Here is a 15401-nt window from a genome sequence, read left to right as displayed (position 1 = left end):
TTCTATATATACCTAGAAACTTGTCACTCCTTCTTCAAAGACTAGCTCAAATGTTCCCACTTCTGTAAAACCCTTCTTGACCCAATCCTAATCTTGTGCTAATTTAGTCACTTCTTTACCACTTCATAGTACTTAGTTTAGTGGAATAAGGTTTGTTTCTAATGATCAACTGTGAAAAATTCACTTTTACGTCTCTATAAACAGTGTTTGCTATAAAACAGTTGCTCACTAATCACTTAGACAATAAAAAGCCATTCAATATTCTCCTGGTATCAACGGATAGTATTCCAAACAGATTTCTCTAAAGTTCTACAAATTCCTGTCGTTCCCCTGTTTAAAAACAAACTTTAACTTCATTAAATACCAAAAAATGAAGTTAATTACCCACCCCAACCAGAAAAGGATTTAAAAGTGGTTTGTTAAAAAATTACAGAAATGATAGGCCTCACGGCAAGGCCAAAAAAAAAAAAAAAAAAAATTACAGAAATGATGTCTTGCCTTCAGAATCCCAATCACAAGCGTACTGCTGCAACTTAATGAGCAACACTCAGTAGAAATCCTTTTCTCCATCTGCAAAGTAAGAATAATTTCTTCATACATCCAGGGAATGCTGTCTTGCAATAATCAATTTATGGCTGAGAATAATTATGTTTCTAAAGCTAACTAAATTTCAGCAAATGATGCTGGGACAACTAGACAACCCTCTGCAAAAGAATAAATTTGGACCCCTATCTCATACTATATACAAAACTTAACTCAAAATTTATCAACGACCTAAATGTAAGAGCTAAGAACTGTAGAATTCTTAGAAGAAACGCAAATCTTCTTGACCTTGGATTACACAGTGGCTTCTTAGAGATGGCACCAAAGGCACAAGTGACAAAAGAAAACAGATAAACTGGACTTTATCAAAATTAAAATCTTCTGCGTTTCAAAGGACGCCATCAAGAAAGTAAAGAGAGAACCCACAGAACAGGAGAAAGTATTTGCAAATTATTTGCAAGTCATCTGACTTGCATGCAGAATATATAAAAAACTCTCACAACTCAACAATAAAAAGACAAATAACCCAATTGAAAAATGGGCAAACGATTGGAGTAGACATTCTCTAAAGATACACAAACGACCAATAAGCACATGAAAAGATACTCAATACCACCAGCCATTAGGGAAATGCAAATAAAAACTAGGAGATTCCACTTCACTAAGACGGTTATAATAAAAAAGACAGATAATAAGAAGTGTTGGTGAGGATGTAGAGAAATGGAACCCTCATACGTTGCTGGATAAATGCAAAAATGGTACAACCACTTTAGAGAACAGTCACAAAGTTCCTCAAAGGTTAAACACAGAGTTACCATATGAACCGGCAATTCCACTCCTAGGTATCAATATATACCCCCCCAAAAAAAGAAAACTTATGTCCACACACAAGTTTGTACACAAATGTTCACAGCAGCATATTTCATAAAAAGCCAAAAAGTGGAAACTACTTAAATGCCCATCAATCAATGAATAGATAAATATAAACAAAATGTGGTATGTACCCATACATGGAATATTATTCAGCCATAAAAAGGAATGAAGTATAGATACATGCTACAAGATGGATAAACCTTGAAAACGGTAAGTTAAGTGAACAAAGCCAGATACCAAAGGTCATATACAGAAAGTTCCAAAAAGCAAAACTTGAATTTTCACGCACTGACAACTATTTACATAGCATTTATATTGTATTAGGTATTATAAGTAATATAGATATGATTTAAAGTATACAGGAGGTTGTGCATAGGTTATATGCAAATACTTTGCCATTTTATATAAGGGAATTGAGTATCCCTGGATTTGGGGATCCAAGAGGGATCCTGGAACCAATCCCCCACAGATACCAAAGGACAACGATATTGTCTGATTCCATTTATATGAAATGTACAGAACAGGTAAATCCATAAAGACAGAAGTAGATTACTGGTTGCCAGGAACTGGGGCAAAGAGGGAATGACTGCTAATGGGTACAAGCTCTCTTTTGGGGGTGATGAACATGTTCTGAATAGTGGTGATGGTTACAAAACTTTGTAAATACACTAAAAACCAATGAATTCCAAACTTTAAAAGGGTGAATTTTTTGTTTTATGAAATAAACCTCAATTAAGCTGTTATTGTTAAAAATTTTTAAAAAGACGGACATATATGCAACTGATTTCCAACAATGCCTCATCCACTCGAATATTTTTTATTTATGTAAATTCAATCCACATAAAAATCTGACTTGCCAAGAGCTTCCCTGGTGGCGCAGTGGTTGAGAGTCCGCCTGCCGATGCAGGGGACACGGGTTCGTGCCCTGGTCCGGGAAGATCCCACGTGCCGCGGAGCGGCTGGGCCCGTGAGCTATGGCCGCTGAGCCTGCGCGTCCGGAGCCTGTGCTCTGCAACGGGAGAGGCCACAACAGTGAGAGGCCTGTGTACAGCAAAAAAAAAAAAATCTGACTTGCCAAACAGTACAAAATAAAAAGCCAAAAGTGTGCTGTGCTGGCTGATAGGGGGTAGGGCAATTTTCCCTCAATAAATAAACTATAAAAAATAAAGGAAATTAGTTTTTTCATTACTGAAAAGTTCAATTCACTAGGCACCTGAAAAATTAATTTTATGTTCCTGACCAACCTCCACTTTAAAATTCAAACTAATGACTCTTTTCAAAAATTTAATCTTAACCAAAATACCACCCTCCCAGAGAGCAAAGAATGCTTACTGATCCAGATTTCTCAAGTGGTGAAATTACTGATGTAATTCTGTGCAAGTCCCTTTTACAAATGCAAGTAGCCTAAGTAAAAATGCTTAGTATTTCTGGAAGGTTAACAGATTAATTTTAGCTTCAATTATGCTAAAAAGGTTTCTGAAGCTTAAAAAAAAAGTTTTTATGTAAACTAGTTTCTAAAAACCAGTCAATTTCAGGGGAAAAAATATTTTGATGAACTGGAGGAAGAACACAAGTTTCCACAAAGATGCAGTGGGTAAATCAAGATGATTTACTGCTAGGAGACTATGTATCCATAAAACATCAGGCCTCCCACTCACACATACAACTCAACAGGAACGTACACACCTGTTTTCCAACTACATCGGCAACCACCCATGTGCTGCATAATTACACGTAATTATCCTTGGGATACAAAAATACTATGGATGGGCTTGTTTGTGTTTCTTCCAACAGTGCTGACAGGTAGCAGTGGATCACACATTCTCCTGAGTCTCATCTGCCTCATGATCAATGACACATGCTGCCAACATTTGAGGTTAAGGATGCAAACTGAGACTGCAGATTACTGTCTCCTGCCCATGATGCTAAACGTTACCTACGTATAAATATGGAATGATGACAGTGGCACTGGTGCCAAACTCAAACCAAAGTAACCGCCCCAAACTCAAATCTGAAGTAGACTACAGACCCGTAGTACTTATACCATCATCTAAATGTTGAGCATCCTCTACAGAAACAGAACCATGCTGATAATAGATATAAACGTACTGGCCAAAAAAAACTTCTTAGAGACAGCCATGGTTTCAAATATTTTGTCTCATTAAATCATCAAAGCCCAGGCTTCCCTGGTGCGCAATGGTTAAGAATCCGCCTGCCAATGCAGGGGACACGGGTTCGAGCCCTGGTCCCGGAAGATTCCCCCATGCTGCGGAGCAACTAAGCCCGTGCGCCACAACTACTGAGCCTGCGCTCTAGAGCCCGCGAGCCGCAACTACTAAGCCCGCGTGCCACAACTACTGAAGCCCACACGCCTAGAGCCCGTGCTCCGCAACAAGAGAAGCCACTGCAATGAGAAGCCCGTGCACCGCAACGAAGAGTAGCCCCCGCTCGCCACAACTTGAAAGCCTGGGCGCAGCAACGAAGACCGAACGCAGCCAAAAATAAATAAATAAGTAAATTTTTTAAAAAAAAACATCAAAGTCCAACTTTGAAATCAGCAACTCCAATACTCAGAGGAGTACAAACTTCATATTCTAGAACAACTCTATACCCAAAATACTTTTTCAAAGTATTCATATCTTCAGTGCTTAATATATGATCTCCACAGATACATGGTTTAGGGTTCATACCCACTCCTCAAAGGTCTTAAAAATCTAACTGGGAAGCCGAATAAAAACATAAAAAGATAAACTGAAATCCAGGCTAGCATATGCTAAGAAAAAAAAAAAGAAGAAGAAGAAAACAGTCCCACACAGGAGAGGTATGAATAGATCCCTTGGGGTTGAACTAGTCAAAAAGGTTTCTCAAAAGACAGGACTGGGATTCGACTGGGCCCAGAGTAAAGGGAGTATCCGTGAATACAAGCAGAAAAGAGTTTCAAACAGAAAGAAAGGCACAAAGAAAGGCCAAGAGGAGGGACTTCACAGGAACAACAAACAAGTTAGTTTGGCTGGAACTAAAGATTCACAAAGGGAAGAAATGAGTTAAGACTGAAGAATGCATCAGGGCCAGATTACAGAGAAACCTGAAAACCACACCAAGGAGCTTAAACCTTACTTTGCATGTAACAAGGAGAGTTCCGGAACTTTTTATGTTGTGATGTGAGAAGGTGAGTGTTAACATGTGCAAGATATTATTTACCCAAGGCATTAGCAGAGCACAAATATTCCAGGTGAAACACATCACTGGGAGAAAACGTATTCAAAGCCCAGGTGCAAAAGCTTCTTATTGGGGAAGGAGGGAAGTGAGCGGCAATGCTCAAATAATAACACTGAACCAAGTTAAATAAAAAGCTACAGTGGTCTACTTTTGCAGCGCCCGTTTATTTAAAGCCTCCATCTACTATAAAAGCGATATAAGTATAAAGCACATTGAAGAGCTCTCACTATATCAGTTACACACAGGAGGCAATTTACCTCAAATATCCTACATCTGGATCATGAGTTCCAAAACTATGCTAATCCTCAGACTTTAAATGCAATATGCCAAACCCTTATCAGCATACAGAGCTGGATCAAGGCCATAAGCTACCATGAATGAGTTCATCATACTAACCCAAACACATTTCAAGAGTAAATAAATGGGTGTCTCAATGTTCTGAAGCATTAACAAAAGGTGTTGAAACATCAACAGAAATAAAAATCCCTCATGACATTCAAATATCCTCCCCAAAGATTAAAATGTGCCATTACTGTCCTCTCAGTCCCCCTGACAGCCTATAAAAATAATTTTAGGAAACTTTAGTATAAGAAGGTGACTGCATATCATAAGATCCAAAAATCAAGGGGGAATCAGGATTCTAGATTTCTTTACAATTGCCTCATTTAATTAATAATATTAATAAACCAGGAGGAGAGATCCAGCTTAATTTTTCACAAACCTAGTTTAATGACTTTCCTAAGACCCCTGGCACAAGCCAAGATCAATATTCCTTATGGTTTCCCCTGGCTTATGGTTTGAATACTGAGTCATCCACGTTTGATCAAAACATGGGTACCCTTGAGGTCGCAAAAGTGATAAAGAAGTCAACTAAAAAAAGAGACTTCGGATAGAAAAAACACTCATTATATAACGTTTCCAAGAGATAAAGATTTCTTTTCAACTGTACATTAAATTTACTGACAACAACATAACAGATCATACGGTGAGCAAATAGACCAAAATATTGGATAGAGGGGACGGCGTTTAACCTGATAGCCTACGGAGTTATGGAATCAATTGACTGAAATACCAAATTCTCAGCCAGAGTTTCAAAACACCAGTGTTATCTCAAAGATAATGGGCCGGTTCAAACTTCCAGGCTGAACCTAAACTGCTGGTCCCTTGTGCTTAACGCAAGTATTCATTACAGTCCTTTTGTCTGTGAAACGACCCACACCAAACCACAGCGGAGAAAATAATAGAGAGTTGCACGGAACCATCGTTATCGAGAGCGAGAGGGCTAGACGATCTTGCCACGAGTTCCAGCTCCTCCTCCCCAGCCCACCCCCGTCGCCCCCCATCTTTATTTTCTTAAACAGAAAAGGCAACAACGGAAGGCCACCGCGGGAGGCGAAGAGGAAGCGGCCAAGGGACCAAAGTTTGGGGACCAGCACCAACTTGTGGCGATGGACCCAAGTATTTAGGGCCTACCGCAGAATGCGAGCGAAACCCCACTCCCCAGCCCGCAGGTGGCAGGAAAAGAAGTCGGGGGGAAGGGGGGTAATCTGGCGGAAGAGAGGTGGCAGGGCAGGCGGCGCGTCCAGCCGCGGCTGATCCATGGCCGGTAAACAAGCCGAGCGGACCCACCCTCCCACAGCCCCGGGCCTGTCCCCGCATCGGGAAAGCCCAAGATGGAAGCGCGGCGGGGCCAGACCTTGCCGCCTCCCCTCTCCTCGCCTCCGACGCCTCCCCGGGGGTCGCTGGCGGACGGCCCGGGAGACCCAGCGGCCTGGGCGCCATCAGGGAGCGAGGGGTCCGGGCAGGCCGCGGCGGAGCCGCGAGGGGCCTGCAGCGGGGCGCCCTCCCGGGGCCCGGTTACCTGGCGGCGGCGGTGGCTCTTCCTCCAGCTCCTGATCCTCCTCCCCGTCCGACGCTCGGCGCCCGGCGGCCGCGGCGGCGGCGGCGACTCCCCGAGCAGCCCGCGGCGACGAGCCGAGCCCGGCCCCTCTCCGCCTCCCTCCGCGCCGCCGCCCGCCCCGCTGCTGCCGCCTCCGCCCTCTCCCCTCAGTCAGGACATGGTCACCGCGGGCCCGCGCGCGACTCCCGCTGCCGGAGGCGGGGGCAGAGGGGCGGAGAGCAGGCACGGAGGCGGGGGGACACAGGAGGGGAGGGGGAGAGAGGAGGGGGGGTGGCCTCGGGAGCAGCGGGCTCCTAATGGCGGCGGTGAAGGGCCCCGGAGCCAAAAAAACCCACGGCAAGCAGCACAACGTCAAGGCAGACCCCACCGCTCGTCGCCCTGTCATTGGCCCCGAGGCCGCCAGCGGCGCAGCCAATGGTCGACCGCCTCTTTCCGGGCGCAGAAGGCGGGCCGCGGAAGGGGGACGTCACGCCGGCGCCGGGCCCCGATTGTGAGGCGGCGGCGCGCGCCGGCCCCCGGGTCCCGCCCCCTGTGCGGCGGCCGGTTGGCTGGGGCTGCGGGACTTCGGCGACGTTCGGGGCACGCCGGGAGGCGGTGGCGCGGCGTGCGCGGGTCACGGGGACGCAGCCGGGAGGGCGTACTTGTGGCTGCGCATCTCCTAGTGCTCGGTCTCTGTTTCTCCTATAGCCGACTTCTAAGTCAACCCCCAAGTCTCACCAAGTGAACTACTTAGTGACGGATTCTGCATCACTTTTTCTTATACAGCTTCAAACTCTTGATAAGACACCAGGGAAGATAAATGTTTAGGTTGAGACAATTTCATTTTCATATATCGTTTTTTCACAATGTCTTTTTTTATTCCTGTCTTCGAGGCAGCTATTCATTTATATTTGTGAATGTGTAAATTTATAATGTATGTATTACCTGAGTACATGCATATATTCATGATGAAAAGCCATAGAGTTGTATGCCAATTATATTTCAATAAAATTATTTTTTTTAAAAGCCATGGATACCTTGCTTTTCGCTCTCTTTTACTACTTTCTAGCTCTAGTATTGGGTAAACCTAATTTTCTAATGGTTTGCTTTTACTGTAAATTGTAAATGTAAGGGAGAGATTAAATCATAGCTATGGGGAAAAAAATAAACTGCTGGGAGAATTACATGAGCCAAAGTTCCAAAGAGAATATGTTATATGGTGATGTTTCGTATATTTCTTTTTTTAATGTAAATATAGCCAAATAGTCTTAAGTCATTTACCCAATTACTAAAACCCCATGAGTATGTCATATTTTTCTGGCTGGAGAGCTTTGCTTTTCTCAATGAGACTTTGCCTTGCATTTTTCATACTTCAAATTTTATTTCAAGAATTCGAATGACCGTAAAAACACAGAGAGTCTTTAAAAGTTGTAAACCTCTTAGAACTGTCAAAAAGCACTGAGGCGTCTGAAGTTTCGGATGCCTCAGCTTCAACAGAAAGAATGTATTATTCAGAGTTTAACTGGATTTTTAAAACTCGGATGGTGACTTCATTTAGTAAAACTATGCCTGGTATTCTCATAGCTTCACTATGGCCACTGAAGAGAAATACCTTATATAGCTTCCTCTCATCAACAACCTCTTTCCTAATCAGTGGTATATTTTACCCTTGCAGCCATTCCTGTGATGTAGAGATTTTTAATAACCACCATCTTCCCAGAGCAACATTATTTGCTAAAGGACTCATCAATAGAGTTTAAACTGCAACGGTCATTTGCCTACAAAACTTAACACACATTCTCAAACATATAATTAACACAATTGTAGATAAAATTAAACCACATTATTATGTAAGAACAAATGGTTCCACCAACATTTCACTTTGAAAATATTTTAAGAGCCTCTGAGAACCTTCAGCTTGCCCTTCCTGAAGCTCACCAGCAAGTTACCAAGAACCACAGAATCAGGTGTTTTTGTTTAGTTTGAGTTGTAATTCATTTTGTTAAGAAAAAGGGATATTGTTTAAGTAAGCTTATTAACTTCATGAAGTTTAGCAAACTTAAAGTCCAGGTGTCAAGGAATAACAAGCACACAAAGATGAGTAAGACACATTCTGTGTCTGCGGGAACTAAAGCATAGGAAACAGGACAAAAATAACCATAATTACAATAGGAGGTAGAATGTGCTGAGTAAATTCAAATGAAAACCATCTTGTAACTGAGAGGAAGAGCAAATCCAAGAGTGACTCTATGTTAAAGCTGAAAAGGCACTTGTTACCAAGCCAGTGGTTCTCAGCCCTGGCTACACATGAGGAGCTTTTCAAAATATACCTATCTGGGCCCTAACCAGACCTACTGAAACCATCCCCAGGAGGAGAGTTTGCACCGGCTATGTTTTAAACACACTCCCCAGGTGATTGTAATGTGCAGCCAGATATTGACATTGTCCCGGACCTGCAGTTTGCAGATGTGGAAACTAATGCCTAGAGATTTTAAGTGACTTACCAACAGTTTGCAGATGTGGAAACTAATGCCTAGAGATTTTAAGTGACTTACCAAAAGCCAGACCATCTAGGTCTAAAATTAGAACACAAAGCTCTTGATTCCCCAGTCAAATCTCCTTCCCAATGCACCACATTTGAGTAAAAAGGATGCCAGCAAATACAGCAGACAGCACTGTCACAAAGAAGGATCTAATTCGTGCTGTTTGGCACAGAGATTAAATTATCATTCTCCTTACATATATTTCTGAGAAATATTTCATTTGGGAAAAAAGTATCCACTGTTGCAAAAAAAAGTGTTCTTTTTCTTACAACCCTTTTACTAAAGTGTAGGGACATTATAGTTTTGTTGACAACTAGTTTGTTTGAAGTTTTATTTCAGGTGTTTTTCAAACTACCTAGAGAACATAAAATTCCATTTTACTTTTCCTGCCTTGCTGTGAAGGCCTTGAATGCCAAACTGTGGCTCTGTACTTAACTCCTTCACTAGTAGAAAGCCATGGAAAGGTTCTGAGCGGGCAAGAGCCAGAACTTATACCTTAACCTGGAACACCTGTGGGACAAACCAGGGTAGAACTAGAATCAGGGAAAGAGAAACCAATTAAGAGTCAAGAACCCAAAACCAAAGCAGCTGTGGGAATGGAAGGGAGGGATCAGAAGTGAAATAGGGTTACCATAGAACTTCAGGGTTTTCCGGTGTCTGAATCTGGGGCAGATGAAAGAATTGAAAGTCAGAATCAAAGCACAGGAGAGGAACTAAATAAGAGGCGATGTTGACTGCTGGACGAGGTATGTTGAGATGCTGGGCTCAGGAGGAGATGTGCAGTAAGCAGGGGGAAATGCTAAAAATTTGATAGGCTGGACCTGGAGATAAACATCAGAGAGTTATCTATGTAGAAGTTGCCACTGAAGCCACAGGAGTGGGATAGAAAAAGAGAAACTCCCAAAGGGAGAGAAAAAGATCGGCCAGAAAGCCAGGAGGTGAAAAGGTGTTCTGGAAGCCCAGGGGGTGGTGAGCCTCAAGAACATGGTAACAAACAGTGTCAGATTCCACAGACTTAGGAATTAGAACAGAGAAAAGGTCGCTGGATTTGACAAACAAGGGTCTTAGTGACCTTCCAGAGAACAGGTCTCAGTAGGATGGTGGAGACTGAAGCCAGATTCCAAAAGCTGAAGGCACGTGTGGGCACTGAAGCAGTGATTACAGAGCAGTCCAAGACGTTTGACAATGAAGGGAAGGCAGGAGATATAAAAATAGACACAGGGAGGGCTTCCCTGGTGGTGCAGTGGTTGGGAGTCCGCCTGCCGATGCGGGGGACGCGGGTTCGTGCCCCGGTCCGGGAAGATCCCACATGACACGGAGCGGCCGGGGCCATGAGCCATGGCCACTGGGCCTGCGCGTCCGGAGCCTGTGCTCTGCAACGGGAGAGGCCACAGCAGTGAGAGGCTCGCGTACACACACACACACACACACACAAAGCTAACATTGTTATTAGAATCTAATTAAAATTATTTTTTAGGGCTTCCCTGGTGGCGCAGTGGTTGAGAGTCCGCCTGCCGATGCAGGGGACCTGGGTTCGTGCCCCAGTCTGGGAAGATCCCACATGCCACGGAGCGGCTGGGCCCGTGAGCCATGGCCACTGAGCCTGTGCGTCCGGAGCCTGTGCTCCGCAATGGGAGAGGCCACAACAGTGAGAGGCCCACGTACTGGAAAAAAAAAAAAAAAAAATTATTTTTTAAAAAAAGAATAGACACAGGGAGTAACAAGAAAGAGGAAAGGTTTTGTTTTCTTTTACATACTTTTTTTTTTTTTTTTTTTTTTTTTGCGGTATGCGGGCCTCTCACTGTTGTGGCCTCCCCCGTTGCGGAGCACAGGCTCCGGATGCGCAGGCCCAGCGGCCATGGCTCACGGGCCCAGCCGCTCCGCGGCATATGGGATCCTCCCAGACCGGGGCACGAACCCGTATCCCCTGCATCGGCAGGCGGACTCTCAACCACTGCGCCACCAGGGAGGCCCTTACATACTTTTTTAAATGAGCGTATCTGAGCACTTCTATAAACAGAGGAGAGAGGATGGAGAGGGGAAAAAATAAAGGATTGAAATCCAGGAGGAAGGTAATCCAGAGCAGACTGATGCGTCTTAGCTAGCTAAGGGAATGGGGAGGGGGCGATTTCTTTCCCAGAAACAGGAGAAAAGGAAGATGTGAAAAATAGTGTTGCAGAGAAATTCTGATGGGAGAACAGGTGATGGAGTGGACTTCATACCCTTTCTCCTCCTGGGGGAGTCAAGTGCAGGTCACCTGCTAAGGGCTGGGCTGGGAGCTGGAGGATAACAGAGGGACTTTGGGACAAAGGTTGTGGGGAAGCAAACCAAGAAGAGTGAAGAAAGAAAAGCAAAAGGAGTCACTTTTTCCAACATGGTTCAGCGGCCCAGAGTCAGGCCTGGAACAGGTGGGCCAGATAGCAGAGGCAACCTAGAGGCGGACATTTCCAAATCAGGGAAGTTAAAAGCACTTAGCTGAAGGAAATAATGACAGGCCCAGCTTTCCCAGGGACTGCTGGGGGAATCTGTGCTTTTATGACACAAGTTGTACAAAATTGGTGAGCTTCCCTCAAAAGAAAGGCTAGAAACTTCAGTTGTTACGAGAACAAATTCTCAGCTGTATTGCAGAAAATGTCAGTTCTATAAACTACAAAATATCTTCCACTTACTGTACATGATTATACATGATTCCTCCATGGATAAACCTCTTTGCAGCAGAAAACGCAATATGATAATGTTGCAGGCTTCCCTGGTGGCGCAGTGGTTAAGAATCCACCTGCCAATGCAGGGGACACAGGTTCGAGGCCTGGTCCGGGAAGATCCCACATGCCGCGGAGCAAGTAAGCCCATGAGCCACAACTACTGAGCCCACACGCCTAGAGCCCGTGCTCCGCAACAAGAGAAGCCACTGCAATGAGAAGCCCGCGCACTGCTATGAAGAGTAGCCCCCGCTCGTCGCAACTAGAGAAAGCCCACACACAGCAATGAAGACCCAACACAGCCAAAAAAAAAAAAAAAAAATGATAATGTTGCCTGATCCATTCTTGTGCCATAAATGCCACTGTTTTGTGGAATATAGGATCCTCCTGTGACCCCCATTAAGGCCAACACAACCGCAAACCTGCCTGGGACAAAATCTCACGAAAGGGCAAGGTATGGGTATTAAGGCATCAGACAGAATACAGCTTGCTTGACTTACCCAAGTCCTGGTCTGTTCTAGGACAGTCTTGCCTGGATGGGTGAGAATTTATGCTCATAGTAACAAGATCATATAGATTAAGACATTGTCACAAAACTTCAACAAGATATCCCTATAAAGTAGACTTGCTGAGTTAGGAGAGAATTGTTGAAATTCTACTGAGTCCTTTTAAGAAGTTTGGAGACAACAACTATCTGAAATAACCTCATCTGTGTTATTCTCTGGACCCAGACAAGTTTTGTAAGAGACAAAAATATGAGGTGGAAACGACGTGGACTCTGGAGTCAAACAGACCTGAGTTTAAATTCTGCTCTGCCGCACAGCTATCCTCTGAGTCCCAGTTTCCTCATCTGAGAAAGGTAATATTTCCCTGGCAGTTAACTGAAGATTCACTGAGATAAGAGGTGACGAGCCCTGGCAATAATCATAAGTCGGTTTCCTTGCTTTGCGTTTCACTTAATTCAGATGTTTGTTGAGGAATTATTCTATGTCAGACACTGCTAAGTACTGGCTGTGCAGGGACAAAAAAAAAAAAAGCCTGTCTCTGCATCAAGGGGCTTGCAGTCTAGGGGGGGACAGTACTTAATCTGGGGTCTCCATACCCTCTAGGGGTCTGTGAACTCAGATAGGAAAAAATACATCTTTATTTCCACTAACTTTTAACTGAAATGTAGCATTTACATCAATTATCAACACGGTCAACAAACCACAGAAGTATTAACAGACCTGGTGGCTTTGGCACCCACAGAAATCACAGATTTATTAGAACACATTATAGTTGTAGCTATCTCAAAATATGGCTTATCTTCATCATGACTACAAAATCACTGTGGCCGTTAGACCTGCCACTAAGTTGTTATTTCATGTGTTATTTTGAAAGTACTTAAATGAATAGTATAGATTTTTAAATATTTTGAGAACTATATTTCAAGTTAATTGGTGTCCTTATAATCTCATTCATTTTATGCACTTAAAAAATTATTCCAAAACGACCACAACACACACACAAAGATTGAGACCCTAATCTAATTAGTGGAAGGTTGAATTTTGTTCATTTCTCAGGACAAAAAGGCAAATTTCATGTAAGAAAATCAGATTACTAATGTTGCAATACAGAGCACAGGGTAGCAAGTGATGCAATTCCCTTGGAAAGTAGGAATGGGAAATAAGGGTGCGTTTTGCAGGTAAATATGATTAGCTGAGCAAGGAGAGAAGAAAAAAAGAGGCAGGAGGTAGCGGGAAGGATGGGTGACTCAGTGAGAGGTAAAATGTCTCAAGTAGGAAACCCTGAAAAAGTGAAAAGCAGGGCTGATACCCAATCAACCCCAAATATTCTTTAAGCCTAACTCCATGTGAACAACCTCAAAAGGGATATTTACCCTATTTATTGTTTTTAATAAGTACACCTCTTCCCATTTCAGTGCTGACAAGGTGACACCTCCACTACTACCCCCAACACACACACATACACCCACACACACATACACAAACTCTCACACACAGGAAAAAACATTCTGACCTAGATTCTAATACTTTACTACATGTGTCTTATTATATAATGCTCATGGAATTGAAAATATTCTGACTTTTTGCCAAACACTAAAATGATAAATAACCCACAAAGTTAGGAAGGCCACAATACTTTTCATTCCTTTCCTTCCAGTCATTTCAGAGACACATAGTCTAAAAATATTTCAAAATGTTTGAAAGTATTCATGTCATTCAGGTGTTTCTCAAGTTAATGAGAGTGATTCATGCAAATGATTTCATTTGCTTCAAAAACAATATGTAAATTCTAACTGTGGACCAAAGACAGTAATCTGTGTGGTAGCTTCATACCTGGGATGAAACCATTAAGTTCACAATATTTTGTTACTTTCAATGTGGAAGATTTATAGTAGTTATAAATTTATTTAAAAAATTTTTTTGTTTATTTATTTTTGGCTGCATAGGGTCTTCGTTGCTGCGCAGGGGCCTTCTCTAGTTGCGGTGAGCAGGGGCTACTCTACGTTGCAGTGCGTGGGCTTCTCATTGTGGTGGCTTCTCTTGTTGCAGAGCATGGGCTCTAGGTGCATGGGCTCAGTAGTTGCGGCTCGCAGGCTCTAGAGCATAGGCTCAGTAGTTGTGGTGCACGGGCTTAGTTGCTCCACGGCATGTGAGATCTTCCCGGACCAGGAATCAAACCCATGTCCCCTGTATTGGCAGGCAGATTCTTAACCATTGCGCCACCAGGGAAGTCCCAAGCTATAAATTTAAAACATGCAAACTAAATGTTAAGAGAGGGATGACCAGACAGAAATGTAGTTTTATGACCAATACAAAGTTATTCAGTTGTTCCACATAAGGAGTAAAGCATGAATTGTGCAACTAATGAACTCATTAGCTGCCAGGATTCATACATTACCTGGAGCTTTAACAGCTTTAGCAATGAACAGAAGGTACCACCTCTGTATTTTAGATATTCTGACTGTGTGATTCACTAGGGTATCCTGAGGCCTTAGAATGTCCCTTGACACATACAGGTGCTCAAGAAATATTTATTGAATGAATTAATTAACGTAGCTTTCTTGATTTTATACTTCAGGATCTTTTCAACCATCATTATTCTAGCTCAATAACCTAATGCATTTAAATTTTGTTCAAGAACTTAAAATAGTTTGATACTTCCTTTTGATTCTTTTTCTTTTGGTTTGTAATTTATATATCTTGTGAAGAATTTTAAATGTCAAGTGTTATAAATGAATGCTGATGAAAATCATATCTAACACATTAACTTTTGCATTTAGCAATCTTTAAAAAGAAAATAAGATGTATTTTATGAAATTGTTCCAAGGATTGATGGGCTTCAGAAGATCCATGGATGCCTTGAAATTGTAAAAGAAAATCCTCTGATGGCTTGTACTTTTCTGGAGAGAGGATCTGTAGCTTTCATCAAGTCTCTAAAGGCATTAATCACCCAAAAAAGGTTAAAAACCACTGTTTTAGACTATATATTTTTAGGCAACAACAATAATTGGTGTTTTTAGAATCTTTAAATTTTCAAAGCACTTTACTATCCTCTATCTCATTGTATTCTTATCAGTTTTGTCAGGTAGGTGTTACCTCCAATGATTGAAGGGAAAGACAAGGGACAGAGAAGTTACAG

At 42.8% G+C, this 15401-nt stretch overlaps 1 protein-coding gene across 1 annotated transcript in view; it reads right to left on the bottom strand.

Moving 5' to 3' along the window:
- ZRANB1 (zinc finger RANBP2-type containing 1) overlaps positions 1-6671 on the bottom strand; it is a 70128-nt gene extending 63457 nt beyond the window's left edge. The window contains exon 1 of the mRNA XM_082611387.1: positions 6497-6671. The gene's annotated coding sequence lies outside the window, so the exon portion shown is untranslated. The remainder of the gene's footprint in view (positions 1-6496) is intronic.
- Positions 6672-15401: the final 8730 nt, after the last annotated feature.

This window comes from Mesoplodon mirus (assembly GCF_964341445.2).
Source record: "Mesoplodon mirus genome assembly, chromosome: 2".
NCBI lineage: Eukaryota > Metazoa > Chordata > Mammalia > Artiodactyla > Ziphiidae > Mesoplodon > Mesoplodon mirus.
Note: the sequence above shows the minus strand (reverse complement) of the source record. Positions and strands in the feature narration are given on the sequence as shown.